We start from the raw sequence: 17,662 nt of genomic DNA, 5'->3' as shown, positions 1-17,662 counted from the left end.
TGTTAAAGTGCCAGTACGCGGACCCCGTCCTCGCGCGGAGCGAAGCGAGCTCCGCCCACACCAGGTGGTGGTCCGAACACGGCACCGGCCGCATGGAGGCCGCCGGGACGCAGGAAACGTACGCCCGAAACACGTAAAGGCGGTCGACTCTAGACCATCCAACTCCAGGCCTCACCCAAGTAAAGGCGCTGGAGTCGGGGTGGAGATTTCGCCAGACGTCCACCAAGTCGAAGGACCCGATCAGGTCCCTCAACTTCTCCATCGCCGTCATGCACTGCGGGGCACCGGAGCGGTCCCTCGCCTCGAGGGTGCAGTTAAAATCCCCCCCGAGGACAATGCAGTCGCCGACGTCGACGGAGCCAAGAAGAGCGGACACCTCTTCAAAGAAGCGCGTTTGCTGCGGGCCGGGATGAGGGGCGTACACGTTCACGAGATGGAGCGGCACGTCCCCCAGGCGAACCGTTACGTGCAGCAAGCGGCCTGGCACGGGCTCCTCGACCCCCAAGATCTCCGGCTGAAAATGCGGGCCCAGCAAGATGGCCACCCCACTAGAAATGGCGGTGAGGTGGCTCATGCGGACCTCTCCTTGCCATTCCAGGAGCCACGTGGCTTCGTCTCCCGGAACGGTGTGGGTTTCTTGCAGGAAGCACACCGCATATTTCCCCTCCCGCAGGAGCGAAAAATTGTCAAATCTACGGCGTGCCCCTCTGCCGCCGTTGATGTTGAGGCTGGCTATGGTTATCTTCATGGCAAAAGCATAGTGCAACCTCTACCTTAACCTATTGTGGGGGAGGGAGCGGAGTCTTTTGTTGAACTCCGCTCCCTCCGCAGCCCAGCGAGGAGTCCCTCGAGCTCGCGCAGCTCAAGGTGTTGCGCCTTTGTCAGGGGCCCGCCCGCGGCCAAGGTTTTGACGGCGGTGCGGACGGACGCCTTGATCAGCTCTGGCTCGGACCATTTTTCCAGGGCCAGTCGGGCTTGGTTGCAGCGACCCCGGCTCTGGGCCAAAAAGTCCCGGAGTTCCTTTGCAGGAATGAGGATGGTCTCGGCGGCGGCCGCGAGCAGATCCACCGCCTCGCTGGCGGTGGTCTCTAGGTCTTCACCCGCGTCCCCCACCGAGTCCCCGTCCTCCTCCGGGAGGTGGCCGCCAGCAGCCAGCCCATCGACCGCACAAGGTACGGCAAATGAACCGGCCGCTCCAACCGGCCCTGGCACTGCCCCGATTCCACCCCCAGGATCGTCGGCAGAGGAGTCCCCACTGGGCTCTTTTAAAAATGGTGCTGGGTCGGGAAATGACAGCGGAAGGGGTTCCCCCCCCCGCCCCAGGAACCGGAGAACAAGGAGAGACCCGGCCATAGGAAATCCCCAGGTTCTCCAAGTGCTCCAGCTCCACAGCAAGAGGCGAGGGTGGGTGTTCCTCCCCCTCCCCGCTGCCACCCCCCGGCCCAGCATTTACAGTGTCATATTTAATAGTTTGTGTTTCTGCCGGGTCGAGCGACTCCCGGGGGAAGTTGGGTATTGGCTGGGCGGGCTTAGGTTCGGCCTTTTCGGCCTCGCCCGCCTCAGTCCCCGGGACGCCCGGCTCGGCGGCTACGCATTCCTCCGCGGTCCCCACGCCCCCCACGACAGGCAGATCTTCCACTCCATCCCCGGGAGGCAGAGGCTGGGCAGCCTCAACTGTTTCACCCTCCCCGGGGACAGACTCCTCCCGCCTACGGCGCTGCTTGGGGGCGCTGGTTGGGGACGCGGGACACGCGGCGGGCACCAACTCCTCCACGGAGGGATGTTGTTCCCCCTCCGTCTCATCGGAGCCGTGCCTCCTTTTGTTCCTGGGGGCGCGCGGAGGCAGGGAGACCCCCATGTCTGCCGAGGCCTCCCGCTCCGCCCCCCCCTTTTTCTTTTCTTGCCCGCGCCTGGGCCCCTCTGTGGTGTTATTCAAGGGCCCGGGCACGGGCTCGGGGCACCCCGCGCTCGCCGGTGACTGGGTTGGGCTGAGCGCGGTGGTCAAACTTTCCGGCGCACCGAGGGGACCCGCCTCTAGATGTTTCTCCTTCTTCCGCGCCTTCTTTCCGCTCGGACGCTCTCCCTCCCCCCCGCCGGAGGCCCTGAAAACAAAGGCCTCCGACGATGCCCGCGCACCCATGGCTCCCGGCACGCGGACGCAACTAGGGGGAGGGGTGGCGACGGCGCCAGCCTTGGCCGCCTTCGGTGGTTTGGCGGCCTTGGAGGCGGGGCAGTTCTTGCGAACGTGCCCCACCTCCCTGCAGGCATGGCACCGCACGCCGTCCGACGTCCAAAAGACGCGGTAGGCAGTCCCCTCGTGCACCACATTAAAGTTCCCCTCCGTCGTCTCCTCCCGCGCCAGCCGGACAAAGAGCTGGCGGCGGAAGGAGAACACGTGGCGCAGGCTGTTCTCCCTGAGGCCGAGCGGTATGGGGTTGATCCCCGACCTTACCTCCCCCAGTTGGTGTAGGTGAGGGAGGAGGAGCTCAGCGGGAACAAAGGGCGGGACGTTTGAAATGATGACCCTCTGCGCGGTGGCCTCGAGAGGGTCCACCGGCAGGAACGTCCCGCCCACCGTGAGCCCGTTTTCAAGGGCCAGGGACACCGCCCGCTCCGACCCCAGGAAGAACACAGCCTTCCCAGACATCTTGGAGGCTGCGACAATGGCCGAGGGGCCGACTACCCCAGCCATCGCCCGCACGCATTCCTCGATGGTCATTGTGGGGTGAGTGTAGCTCTTGACCCCGTGTTTTTTAGTAATTAATCTAAATGGTGGCAGGGCAGCGGGTGGCGCAGGAGGTGCCGTGGATGTGGACACCGCCTGCGCATACGTCCTTGCTGGCCCTGCCACCGGCGTGGATGGGGTCGCCATCACGGGGTCCCTTTAAGGGCTACACCCACCCCAAAGTCACAGGCCTTAATGGTCTTAATTAGGCCTCTTATCTAAAAGACTGAAGCAGAGGAGCTCTTAACGAGGTACCTCTCCTCTAGTTGGCAATTGGGGAGGGGCCTTGCTCCCTCTGCTCAGTTGTCTTGATTGTTTTTTTTTAAATTAAATTTGGAAGGAAGGGCTCTCAGAGAGAGAGGGGAGAAACAGTGTAACAGAGAAAGAGAGAGGGGGGTGGGAAGGGGGCGGGGGGACTGCGAGGGCAGGTCTCCCCTCGCAGCTGTGGGTGGGTGCACTCCCCAGATGGCAAAAACACACAAAAAACACAGTCTTTGGGATGGTCTTCAGGTGAGGGGAGAAGACGTCTTCACCTGGGATAGCTAGAGCCACCAGGCACACACTCCTAAACGATCTTTAATTGGGTGATTAATGAAAATCTTCAGCCTGGTAGCTCCAGCTATCCCAGGCTAGGCAAATGTGGGGGGGTGGGGGGGGTTCCAATTGTGGGGGGGGCCTAGTTGTAAGCACGGCCCCCACGCACACTACCACACACACACACACCCCTCGCGATGTTCCGGCCCTCAGTGGTCTTCTTTCCTCCCCCCACCGATACAGCAAAGTCTTTTTGGGAAATGCACCCACACCCACCTGTAGAATGTAGAGTCTCCCTCCTTCCACACTGGATGTTGTTGGTCTTTTCCCCCTCTCTCCAACTCCTTGCAGAATGGTAAAAAGATGTTAAATGTTTTCTGTTCTCCTCCTCTCCCTCTGGATAAAAGTTGAAGGTGAAGCCCCTTCCTTCCTTCTCTTCCTGGGCTGGTCTCAGGGCTCTCCAGGCAGGAGCTCAAGTTGATGGCTGCTTCTCTCACTGCTCACAGCTCCAACTGAGCAGGACACGCCTCCACTGCTTCACAATTGGTCCTTGTGCATGAAACTCTTTTGAGTTTACCTGCAAAACATAAAACATTAAGACCATGCCACCCGACCTGGGTGACACAGCAGACATTTACAAGGCCCCTTTTTTTTTTTTAATTATTTTTTTTGGTTTTTTTTTTTTGGGCACTAAATTCACAATTTTCCCCAGTGCCCCCTATAAAAGGGAAGGGGGACACTAAAAGCACCGGCAATTAAAACAAATTAAACTTAAAAAACGTAAAATCAAATTAAAATTTGGTTGCCGGGCGTGATGATGCACTCCAGTCCCTCCGGTGCCCACCTCTCGCGGAAGGCCGCGAGCGTACCGGTGGACACCGCGTGCTCCATCTCCAAGGACACCCTGGACCGGATGTAAGAGCGGAAGAGAGGCAGGCAGTCAGGTTGAACGACCCCCTCGACCGCCCGCTGCCTGGACCGGCTGATGGCACCCTTGGCCGTGCCCAGGAGCAGTCCTACGAGGAGGCCTTCGGACCTACCCGCTCCCCTCCGCACAGGGTGCCCAAAGATCAGGAGAGTGGGACTGAAGTGCAGCCAGAATTTCAGGAGCAGCCCCTTCAAATAGTGGAACAGGGGCTGCAACCTTGTGCATTCAATAAAAACATGGAACACGGACTCCTCCAGACCGCAGAAATTGCAGGCGGCCTGGGAGTCCGTGAACCGGCTTAAAAATTTATTGCACGGCACTGCTCCGTGCACCACCCTCCAGGCCAAGTCCCCGATGAATAGTGGGAGGACCCCTGCGTAGAGTGCCCTCCATCGGGGATCCCCGCCTCCTCCGGACGGCAAGATGGTACGCCATGGCGTGTCCGGACGGCCGGCGAGGATGGCAAAGTTGAGGGTGTGCAGGAGCAGCCCGTACAGGAAACCCCTCCGCGCGGAACTGAAAGGTCCTTGTGCATGAATCCCAAAAAGTTAGTTTGCAGGTGCAGCAGGTAATCAGGAAGGCGAATGGAATGTTGGCCTTCATTGCGAGAGGGATGGAGTACAAAAGCAGGGAGGTCCTGCTGCAACTGTATAGGGTATTGGTGAGGCCGCAATTGGAGTACTGCGTGCAGTTTTGGCCACCTTAATTAAGGAAGGATATACTGGCTTTGGAGGGGGTACAGAGACGATTCACTCGGCTGATTCTGGAGATGAGGGGGTTACCTTATGATGATAGATTGAGTAGATTGGGTCTTTACTCGTTGGAGTTCAGAAGGATGAGGAGTGATCTTATAGAAACATTTAAAATAATGAAAGGGATAGACAAGATAGAGGTGGAGAGGTTGTTTCCACTGGTCGGGGAGACTAGAACTAGGGGGCACAACCTCAAAATACGGGGGAGCCAATTTTAAAACCGAGTTGAGAAGGAATTTCTTCTCCCAGAGGGTTGTGAATCTGTGGAATTCTCTGCCCAAGGAAGCAGTTGAGGCTAGCTCATTGAATGTATTCAAATCACAGATAGATAGATTTTTAACCAATAAGGGAATTAAGGGTTACGGGGAGCGGGCAGGTATGTGGAGCTGAGTCCACGGCCAGATCAGCCATGATCTTATTGAATGGCGGAGCAGGCTCGAGGAGCTAGATGGCCTACTCCTGTTCCTAATTCTTATGTTCTTATGTTCTTATGTAGGCTCTTGTGAAAATTGTCTGGCACGCTGCCTGCTGTCCTCCTCCGCCACCATCAAAATCGAATAATAAAATGACTGATTCTGCCCCGGGTGTTCTGCGCATGCGTGCAGCCACGCCCTGCATTAGCGTTTGCGATCGGACAGCAGACCAGAAGCGCAGGGGAAAATAATTTGCGCATGCGCAGAACGGCCGATTTGTTTTATGGTTGGAACTTTTGGCTCCAGTGTACAAATTCTGTTGTGCAATACCAGAGTTAGTGCTCATGCTCGTCGTGATCTTTCATTTGCCAAAAGTTGCGCACTCTGGCGCTAAAACTAACCTGCCGCTAAAATGTTGATTTTGCCGTGATTTGTGCCCAGAAATGGGCGAAATCGCAAAAAGCTGAATATCCAGCCCTTAATGTTTTATCTGAAGGAAGGCACCTCCAAAAATGTAGCACTCCCTCAGTACTGCATTGGTGTGGCAGCCTGGCTCAAACCTGGTTATAGCCGTGAACCCACAAACTTGTGGTCCAGAGGTGATGGCGTTATTACCTAGTGAGGGGTTTGGGGGTGAGGGTGTGGGGGGGGGGGGTGGCAGGGGGGCGATGGGGGTGGTGAGCAGAAAAAGGGCTGTGTAAATGCTTATTGATGTCGCAAGGAAAACTAAAGACGACCCTAGCCAACTAATATTGACTAATAGTAGAATTTGTGGCTTTCTGAAATCCAAGCAGAAACACAAAAAGAACAATTAATTGATGGAATACCACCGATGAAAACCTAGAAAATGAGCAAAAACTGGCCAATCACTCCAAATATAGAAACCCACCACCCCCAGAAAGCTGACTTTAAAAAAAAATTATTCATTCTTGTGATATGGGCGTCGCTGGCAAGGCCAGCATTTATTGCCCATCCCAATTGCCCTTGAGAAGGTGATGGTGAGCTGCCTTCTTGAACTGCTGCAGTCATTTTAGTGGAGGCACTCCCACAGCGCTGTTAAGTAGGAAGTTCCAGGATTTTAACCCAGTGACGATGAAGGAACGGTGATATATTCCCAAGTCAGGATGGTGTGTAACTTGGATTACTCAAAACCTAAGTGTAGCATGAATACAGGCTTGTAACTTGAGCTTAGATATACTTAAGACTCACTTGTATTGGAAAAAGTAAACCATGGTGCTGATGATACAATGGTCACTCCTCAGAATACTACAGCATATATACAGATGACCTGGCTTATCTAACAGTGAAGCCTTATTTGCACTGTGGTGCATAGCATGGAGTAAAACGGTAGGGAAAGCTCCTGTGGTTTTGAAGGTTAAAGCACCAGGTAGCTACTGTCCTCATTAAAGCCTTCAATAAAATTGTAATGAGGTCATTGCTCAGTAATAGTGGCTTTGCACCTGAACAGTCTTGTGGGAGCGCAAGGCTGTGTACAGCAGGCCCAGGATGAATAAAGAATCCTTTACTGATTATTCAGCTATTGATTTTTCTTCAGATTTTGAAACTTCTTTCTACCATTCGCAACAGATAATCTATTACAAGGAAACTATTTGTTTTAAATTGTCAGATATTAAAGAGAGGATTCAACCATTTCAGGTTTTCACAACCATTCCATTCAGGCATTGAAGCAGCACGTTTAGAATAGTGCAGGTGACTTCCACGCTCTTGTGTAAAGTTTTAAATTGTTGCACTCTTGTTAATTTTGTTAATTTTTATACTCCACATCAGATAAATTTTTAATCTAAAGCAAATAGGAAAACAAATTGAATTTTGGGTTTCTAACCGACCAACCAGTTCATCAATTCTGCAAAACTATTTTTATAGTAACTCTTCCCCTCCAATTACTCCCCCAAAATTTCACAGACACTTTCACCAACTGAACACAAACAAAAAAGAACACACAAAGACTTGGATTTATATAGTGTCTTTTATGACCACCCGGATGTCTCAAAGTGCTTTACAGCCAATTAGGTACTTTTGGAGTGTAGTCACTGTTGTAATGCAGGAAACACCTTGAGTGCACAAAGATACTCTATGCCCTTCAGGTCGAGTTCCAACTACCCCCCTCCCCACCCCACACACACACCCTGCCATCCACTTTCACTAAGTTCACAGAGGTACTTCTCCCCTTCTTACCTTCTCAGTTCATGCTGGCATTCTTCTCTCTCTTCCTCATGCTATCCGTACTGGTAAAGATTGAACCTCTTTTATCCGGCACCTTTGGGACCTGGCCTGCACCGAATGAGAGATTTTGCCAGATGAGGGGAGGTCATCGGTCCGAGGGGTTGGGGAGGTGGCGGCCCGGGATGAGGGCGGGGAAGGAGGTCGGCAGCATAAGCGGGCCTAGCAGGCCCCGAGAAACATAGAAACATAGAAAAGAGGTGCAGGAGCAGGCCATTCGGCCCTTCGAGCCTGCACCACCATTCAATATGATCATGGCTGATCATGCAACTTCAGTCCCCCACTCCTGCTTTCTCTCCATACCCACTGATCCCTTTAGCTGTAAGGGCCACATCTAACTCCCTTTTGAATATATCCAACGAACTGGACACAACTTTCTGTGGTAGAGAATTCCATAGATTCACAATTCTCTGGGAGAAAAAGTTTCTCCTTATCTCGCTCCTAAATGGCTTCCCTCTTATCTTTAGACTGTGACCCCTGTTTCTAGACTTCCCCAACATCGGGAAAATTCTTCCTGCATCTAACCTATCCAATCCCGTCAGAAGTTTACATGTTTCTTTGAGAACGCCTCTCATTCTTCTAAATTCCAGTGAATATAAGCCTAGTCGATCCAGTCTTTCTTCATATGTCAGTCCTACCATCCCGGGAATCAGTCTGGTGAACCATCGCTGCACTCCCCCAATAGCAAGAATGTCCTTCCTCAGATTAGGAGAACAAAACGGCACACAATACTCAAGGTGAGGCCTCACCAAGGCCCTGTACAACTGCAGCAAGACCTCCCTGCTCCTATACTCAAGTCCTCTTGCTATGAAGGCCAACATGCCATTTGCTTTCTTAACTGCCTGCTGTACCTGCATGTCTACTTTCAATGGCTGATGTACCATGATACCCAGTTCTTGTTGCACCTCCCCTTTTACTAATCTGTCATCATTCAGATAATAATCTGCCTTTCTGTTTTTGCCACCGAAGTGGATAACCTCACATTTATCCACATTATACTGTCGAAAGGATCAGCTAACTGCACACAGAAAAGGAACTAAACCTGGAACCTCTCTGGTCTACTACTTACTCCATGTTGTGCACTTACCAACCTACGCAGTGGGGAAAACCAGATTAGTTTTTATTTATTGCATTTGTGTTGGTGTTTGAAGCAATTAACTTATGTTGGCTTGGCCTAGTGGTTACACTCTTATCTCGGAGGAAGGATTTTGACGGTCGTGTTCTGCGCATGCGACTCCCGGCGGCCGGGAATGGTGCCGGACGAGGGGTGGTGCCGGATAAGGGAGTCCCGGATAAGAGAGATTCAACCTATACTCTCCTCCCCTTACCTGCTCTTGCTGTTATAGCCACCCTGTGGTTACCCGTGCACCCACATTCCCTCATTGCTGCTCTGACACGCTCTGCTTCTGCTGCTGCTGAAGTGGCTGAACGCGGTTGCACACTGTGGCTGGGAATTCCTGCTCTTCCAAGAATTCCAGACCACAGTATGTAATCAGCTTCAATAGCTTCGGCTTCCAGCAGCAGCAAGAACAGGATTCGGCTGGAAGCTCCTGAGTGGCACTGAGGGATTAGGGAGCCAGTCAGCACAGAGCTTTTTCCATGTTCACTCATCAACCATGTGCTCGCTGATACATGTTGGATCCCGGATTGGCAACGCCTTGATTTCAAAATTCTCATGCTTATGGCATCGCCCCTCTCCATCTTTGTGATAGGATCGGTCCAAGTCAGCATGGATTTATGAAAGGGAAATCATAGAAACATAGAAACATAGAAAACATAGAAAATCAAGCCTGCACCACCATTCAATAGATCATGGCTGATCATGCAACTTCAGTACCCCATTCCTGCTTTCTCTCCATACCTTTTGATCTCTTTAGCCGTAAGGGCCACATCTATCTCCCTTTATCTAATGAACTGGCCTCAACAACTTTATGTGGTAGAGAATTCCACAGGTTCACCACTCTCTGGGTCAAGAAGTTTCTCCTCATCTCGGTCCTAAATGGCTTACCCCTTATCCTTAGACTGTGACCCCTGGTTCTGGCCTTCCCCAACATCGGGAATATTCTTCCTGCATCTAACTTGTCCAATCCCATCAGAATTTTATATGTTTCTATGAGATCCCCTCTCATTCTTCTAAATTCCAGTGAATATAAGCCTAGTCGATCGAGTCTTTCTTCATATGTCAGTCCTACCATCCTGGGAATCAGTCTGGTGAATCTTCGCTGCACTCCCTCAATAGCAAGAATGTCCTTCCTCAGATTAGGAGACCAAAACTGCACACAATACTCAAGGTGTGGTCTCACCAAGGCCCTGAACAACTGCAGTAAGACCTCTCTGCCCCTGTACCTCCGGCTACTGACGGTCCGCGTTGCGGAGTTGGAGCTGAAGGTGGATTCACTCTGGAGCATCCACGATGCTGAGAATGACGTGAGTATCACGTGTAGCGAGTTGGTCTTACTGCAGGAGAAGGGTCCACAGCCAGCGAGGGAATGGAAGACCAGCAGGAAGAGTAGTGCAAGGAAGGTAGTGCAGGGGTCCCCTGTGGTCATCCCCCTGCAAAACAGATACACCGCTTTGAGTACTGTTGAGGGGGATGACTCATCAGGGGAGGGCAGCAGCAGCCAAGTTCATGGCACCGTGGCTGGCTCTGTTGCACAGGAGGGCAGGAAAAAGAGTGGAAGAGCGATAGTGATAGGGGGTTCAATTGTAAGGGGAATAGATAGGCGTTTCTGCGGCCGCAACCGAGACTCCAGGATGGTATGTTGCCTCCCTGGTGCAAGGGTCAAGGATGTCTCGGAGCGGGTGGAGGACATTCTAAAAAGGGAGGAAGAACAGCCAGTTGTCGTGGTGCACGTTGGTACCAATGACATAGGTAAAAAAAGGGATGAGTTCCTACGAAATGAATTTAAGGAGCTAGGAGCTAAATTAAAAAGTAGGACCTCAAAAGTAGTAATCTCGGGATTGCTACCAGTGCCACGTGCTAGTCAGAGTAGGAATCGCAGGATAGCTCAGATGAATACGTGGCTTGAGCAATGGTGCAGCAGGGAGGGATTCAAATTCCTGGGGCATTGGAACCGGTTCTGGGGGAGGTGGGACCAGTACAATCCGGACGGTCTGCACCTGGGCAGAATCGGAACCAATGTCCTCGGGGGAGTGTTTGCTAGTGCTGTTGGGGAGGAGTTAAACTAATATGGCAGGGGGATGGGAACCAATGCAGGGAGATAGAGGGAAACAAAAAGGAGGCAAAAACAAAAGACAGAAAGGAGATGAGGAAAAGTGGAGGGCAGAGAAACCCAAGGCAAAGAACAAAAAGGGCCATTGTACAGCAAAATTCTAAAAGGACAGAGGGTGTTAAAAAAACAAGCCTAAAGGCTTTGTGTCTTAATGCAAGGAGTATCCGCAATAAGGTGGATGAATTAACTGTGCAAATAGATGTTAACAAATATGATGTGATTGGGATTACGGAGACGTGGCTCCAGGATGAGCAGGGCTCGGAACTCAACATCCAGGGGTATTCAACATTCAGGAAGGATAGAATAAAAGGAAAAGGAGGTGGGGTAGCATTGCTGGTTAAGGAGGAGATTAAGGCAATAGTTAGGAAGGACATTAGCTTGGATGATGTGGAATCTATATGGGTAGAGCTGCAGAACACCAAAGGGCAAAAAACGTTAGTGGGAGTTGTGTACAGACCTCCAAACAGTAGTAGTGATGTTGGGGAGGGCATCAAACAGGAAATTAGGGGTGCGTGCAATAAAGGTGCAGCAGTTATAATGGGTGACTTTAATATGCACATAGATTGGGCTAACCAAACTGGAAGCAATACGGTGGAGGAGGATTTTCTGGAGTGCATAAGGGATGGTTTTTTAGACCAATATGTCGAGGAACCAACTAGGGGGGAGGCCATCTTAGACTGGGTGTTATGTAATGAGAAAGGATTAATTAGCAATCTCGTTGTGCGAGGCCCCTTGGGGAAGAGTGACCATAATATGGTGGAATTCTGCATTAGGATGGAGAATGAAACAGTTAATTCAGAGACCATGGTCCAGAACTTAAAGAAGGCTAACTTTGAAGGTATGAGGCGTGAATTGGCTGAGATGGATTGGCGAATGATACTTAAGGGGTTGACTGTGGATGGGCAATGGCAGACATTTAGAGACCGCATGGATGAACTACAACAATTGTACATTCCTGTCTGGCATAGAAATAAAAAAGGGAAGGTGGCTCAACCGTGGCTATCAAGGGAAATCAGGGATAGTATTAAAGCCAAGGAAGTGGCATACAAATTGGCCAGAAATAGCAGCGAACCTGGGGACTGGGAGAAATTTAGAACTCAGCAGAGGAGGACAAAGGGTTTGATTAGGGCAGGGAAAATGGAGTATGAGAAGAAGCTTGCAGGGAACATTAAGACGGATTGCAAAAGTTTCTATAGCTATGTAAAGAGAAAAAGGTTAGTAAAGACAAATGTAGGTCCCCTGCAGTCAGAATCAGGGGAAGTCATAACGGGGAACAAAGAAATGGCAGACCAATTGAACAAGTACTTTGGTTCGGTATTCACGAAGGAGGACACGAACAACCTTCCGGTTATAAAAGGGGTCGGGGGGTCTAGTAAGGAGGAGGAACTGAGGGAAATCCTTATTAGCTGGGAAATTGTGTTGGGGAAATTGATGGGATTGAAGGCCGATAAATCCCCAGGGCCTGATGGACTGCATCCCAGAGTACTTAAGGAGGTGGCCTTGGAAATAGTGGATGCGTTGACAGTCATTTTCCAACATTCCATTGACTCTGGATCAGTTCCTATGGAGTGGAGGGTAGCCAATGTAACCCCACTTTTTAAAAAAGGAGGGAGAGAGAAAACAGGGAATTATAGACCGGTCAGCCTGACATCGGTAGTGGGTAAAATGATGGAATCAATTATTAAGGATGTCATAGCAGTGCATTTGGAAAGAGGTGACATGATAGGTCCAAGTCAGCATGGATTTGTGAAAGGGAAATCATGCTTGACAAATCTTCTGGAATTTTTTGAGGATGTTTCCAGTAGAGTGGATAAGGGAGAACCAGTTGATGTGATATATTTGGACTTTCAGAAGGCATTCGATAAGGTCCCACACAAGAGATTGATGTGCAAAGTTAGAGCACATGGGATTGGGGGTAGTGTACTGACATGGATTGAGAACTGGTTGTCAGACAGGAAGCAAAGAGTAGGAGTAAATGGGTACTTTTCAGAATGGCAGGCAGTGACTAGTGGGGTACCGCAAGGTTCTGTGCTGGGGCCCCAGCTGTTTACACTGTACATTAATGATTTAGATGAGGGGATTAAATGTAGTATCTCCAAATTTGCGGATGACACTAAGTTGGGTGGCAGTGTGAGCTGCGAGGAGGATGCTGTGAGGCTGCAGAGCGACTTGGATAGGTTAGGTGAGTGGGCAAATGCATGGCAGATGAAGTATAATGTGGATAAATGTGAGGTTATCCACTTTGGTGGTAAAAACAGAGAGACAGACTATTATCTGAATGGTGACAGATTAGGAAAAGGGGAGGTGCAAAGAGACCTGGGTGTCATGGTACATCAGTCATTGAAGGTTGGCATGCAGGTGCAGCAGGCGGTTAAGAAAGCAAATGGCATGTTGGCCTTCATAGCAAGGGGATTTGAGTACAGGGGCAGGGAGGTGTTGCTACAGTTGTACAGGGCATTGGTGAGGCCACACCTGGAGTATTGTGTACAGTTTTGGTCTCCTAACCTGAGGAAGGACATTCTTGCTATTGAGGGAGTGCAGCGAAGGTTCACCAGACTGATTCCTGGGATGGCGGGACTGACCTATCAAGAAAGACTGGATCAACTGGGCTTGTATTCACTGGAGTTCAGAAGAATGAGAGGGGACCTCATAGAAACATATAAAATTCTGACGGGGTTAGACAGGTTAGATGCAGGAAGAATGTTCCCAATGTTGGGGAAGTCCAGAACCAGGGGTCACAGTCTAAGGATAAGGGGTAAGCCATTTAGGACCGAGATGCGGAGGAACTTCTTCACCCAGAGAGTGGTGAACCTGTGGAATTCTCTACCACAGAAAGTTGTTGAGGCCAATTCACTAAATATATTCAAAAAGGAGTTAGATGAGGTCCTTACTGCTAGGGGGATCAAGGGGTATGGCGAGAAAGCAGGAATGGGGTACTGAAGTTGAATGTTCAGCCATGAACTCATTGAATGGCGGTGCAGGCTAGAAGGGCCGAATGGCCTACTCCTGCACCTATTTTCTATGTTTCTATGTTTCTATGTTTCTATGTACTCAAATCCTCTCGCTATGAAGGCCAACATGCCATTTGCCTTCGTCACCGCTTGCTGTACCTCCATGCCAACTTTCAATGACTGATGTACCATGACACCCAGGTCTCGTTGTACCTCCCCTTTTTCTAATCAATCACCATTCAGATAATATTCTGCCTCCCTGTTTTTGCCACCAAAATGGATAAACTCACATTTATCTACATTATACTGCATCTGCCATGCATTTGCCCATTCATCTAACCTGTCCAAGTCACCTTGCAGTCTCTTAGCCTCCTCCCCACAGCTCACACTACCACCAAGCTTAGTGTCATCTGCAAATTTGGAGATATTACACTCAATTCCTTCGTCCAAATCATTAATGTGTATTGTAAATAGCTAGGGTCCCAGCACTGAACCTTGCGATACCCCACTAGTCACTGCCTGTGATTCTGAAAAGCACCCATGTATTCCTATTCTTTGCTTCCTGTCTGCCAACCAGTTCTCTATCCATGTCAATACATTACCCCCAATACCATGTGCTTTAATTTTGCACACCAATCTCTTGTGTGGGACCTTGTCAAAAGTCTTTTGAAAGTCCAAATAAACCACATCCACTGGTTCTCCCTTGTCCACTATACGAGTTACATCCTCAAAAAATTCTAGAAGATTTGTCAAGCATGATTTCCCTTTCATAAATCTATGCTGACTTGGACCGATCCTGTCACTGCTTTCCAAATGCGCTGCTATTATATCTTTAATAACTGATTACAACATTTTCCTCACTACCGATGTCAGGCTAACCAGTCTATAAATCCCTGTTATCTCTCTCCCTCCTTTTTTAAAAAGTGGGCTTTCATTAGCTACCCTCCAATCCATAGGAACTGATCCAGAGTCTATAGAATGTTAGAAAATGACCACCAATGCATCCACTATTTCTCGGGCCACTTCCTTAAGTACTCTGGGATGCAGACTATCAGGCCCTAGGGATTTATTGACCTTCACTCCCATCAATTTCCCGAATACAATTTTCTGACGAATAAGGATTTCCTTCAGTTCCTCCTTCTCAGGAAGGTTATTTGTTTCTTCCTTAGTGAAGACAGAACCAAAGTATTTGTTCAATTGGTCTGCCCTTTCTTTGTTCCCCATTATACATTCACCTGATTCTGACTGCAAGGAACCTACATTTGTCTTCACTAATCGTTTTTTCTTCACATACCTATAGAAGCTTTTGCAGTCAGTTTTTATGTTCCCTGCAAGCATACTCTCATATTCTATTTTCCCCCTCCTAATTAAACCCTTTGTCCTCCTCTGCTGAATTCTAAATTTCTCCCAGTCCTCAGGATTATTGCTTTTTAATGTTGAATTATATCATATCATGCTTGACAAATCTTCTAGAATTTTTTCAGGATGTATCTAGTAGAGTGGACAAGGGGGAGCCAGTGGATGTAGTGTATTTGGACTTTCAAAAGGCTTTTGACAAGGTCTCACATAAGAGATTAGTGTGCAAAATTAAAGCACCATGGTATTGGGGGTAATGTACTGACGTGGATAGAGAACTGGATGGCAGACAGGAAGCAAAGAGTAGGAATAAACATGTCCTTTTCAGAATGGCAGGCAGTGACTAGTGGGGGACCGCAAGGTTCAGTGCTGGGACCTCAGCTGGTTACAATATGCATTAATGATTTAGACGAAGGAATTGAATGTAATATCTCCAATTTGCAGATGACACTAAGCTGGGTGGCAGTGAGAGATGTGAGGAAGATGCTAAGAGGCTGCAGGGTGACTTGGACAGATTAGGTGAGTGGACAAATACATGGCAGATGCAGTATAATGTTGATAAATGTGAGGTTATCCACTTTGGTGGTAAAAACAGGAGGGCTGATTATTATCTGAATGGTGACAGATTGGTAAAGGGGGAGGTGTAATGAGAACTGGGTATCATGGTACATCAGTCATTGTAGGTTGGCATACAAGTGCAGCAGGCGGTGAAGAAGGCAAATGGCATGTTGGTCTTCAGAGCGAGAGGATTCGAGTATAGGAGCAGGGAGGTCTTACTACAGTTGTACAAGACCTTGGTAAAGCCACACCTTGAACATTGTGTACAGTTTTGGTCTCCTAATCTGAGGAAGGACATTATTGCTATTGAGTGAGTGCAGCGAAGGTTCACCAGACTGATTCCTGGGATGACAGGACTGACATATGAAGAAAGATTGGATCGACTAGGCTTTTATTCAATGGAATTTAGAAGAATGAGAGGGGATCTCATAGAAACATATAAAATTCTGATGGGATTGGCCAGGTTAGATGCAGGAAGAATGTTCCTGATGTTGGGGAAGTCCAGAACCAGGGGTCACAGACTAAGGATAAGTAGTTAGCCATTTAGAACCGAGATGAGGAGAAACGTCTTCATTCAGAGAACTGTGAACCTGTGGAATTCTCTACGCCAGAAAATTGTTGAGGCCAGTTCGTTAGATATATTCAAAAGTGAGTTAGATGTGGCCCTTAAGGTTAAAGGGATCAGGGGGTATGGAGAGAAGGCAGGAGTGAGGTACTGAAGTTGCATGACCAGCCATGATCATATTGAATGGTGGTGCCGGCTCGAAGGGCCGAATGATCTACTCATGCACCTATTTTCGATGTTTCTATGTTTCTGTGTTTCTCCAACACTACAACCATTTGAGATCTCTGCGCTCATCCAATTCTGCCCTCTTGCGCATCCCTGAATTTTATCGCTCCATCATTGGTGGCCATGCCTTCAGCTGCCTAGGCCCTAAGCTCTGGAATTCCCACTCTACACCTTTCTATCTCTCTTTCCTCCTTTAAGACACTCCTTAAAACCCATCTTGTGATAATGAGCTGAATTTTTACTTTACAGAGTGTGCGGGTTTGCGAGCGGGCTGGTAATTAAAAGCGCTGAAACTGATAGCGCGTAGGCAAACGCTTCAATGTATTGGGTTCTGCCTTTAACTCGGGCGTGTTAGGCAGCATGTGAGAGACACCCTCGGGAGAGGCGGGTTATCTAATTACACCAATTTAGAGATAATTAAGAGGGAGAAATTGGCTTGGTTTGTGCTTCCCATTAGCGCCTGCAGGAGGCGGTAACCGGGCGCTAAGGGGTTACCGACCAGGCATGGCAAAATCACCGATGCCCGCAAACTTCTCTGGTGCTAAAACTTACTCCCTCAATCTCTTGCGCCCCGGAGATCGTGACATCATCCGATGCGCTGCGCCCCATTATAGCCCCGGATGAAATATTCGCTCCCGCCCCCTGCAGCCACTCCGGAAGTCAACAACGGCAGCTGCAGGAGGCGTTGTCACCTCGGCTGGCTGTTTGGGGAGCAATATTTAAAGACGGTGGTGGTCAAGTCGGGCAAAATTTATTTATCTTCCTACTCTGGTGCCTCCTGATTTCTTTTGCCCCCATGATTGTTCAGCCCTGCACTGTCTTAGAGTGCATGGATCTGCTCTGCACATAGCGCAGGCCCCATGGCCCAACATCGGCATCATGACGATTCATTCAACCCAGCACTGGCCCTTTCCTTTAAGCGAGAAAGTTATATATCTGATCAGTATGCTTACCGCTTATGCTGTTCCACCTTGGACTTCATGTGAGGACCAAGGTGAGCACCAGCAGCAGCAAAACCAGCATCAGCCTTCTCCTCACCAACCTTCCACTCCACAGGAGAGAGGGAATGACCAAAGGAGTGCACCTCACAGGAGGCAATACCCCCAACACAGGGTATACAGGCAGAGGATCAGCTTCCTGGACATGGCTGAACACCAGTGCCTCAGGAAGCTCTGGGTGTT

The sequence above is a fragment of the Pristiophorus japonicus genome, chromosome 5 (assembly GCF_044704955.1).
Source record: "Pristiophorus japonicus isolate sPriJap1 chromosome 5, sPriJap1.hap1, whole genome shotgun sequence".
Taxonomy (NCBI): Eukaryota; Metazoa; Chordata; class Chondrichthyes; family Pristiophoridae; genus Pristiophorus; species Pristiophorus japonicus.
The sequence above is the reverse complement of the archived record's forward strand: the minus strand, read 5'-3'. Positions refer to the sequence as shown.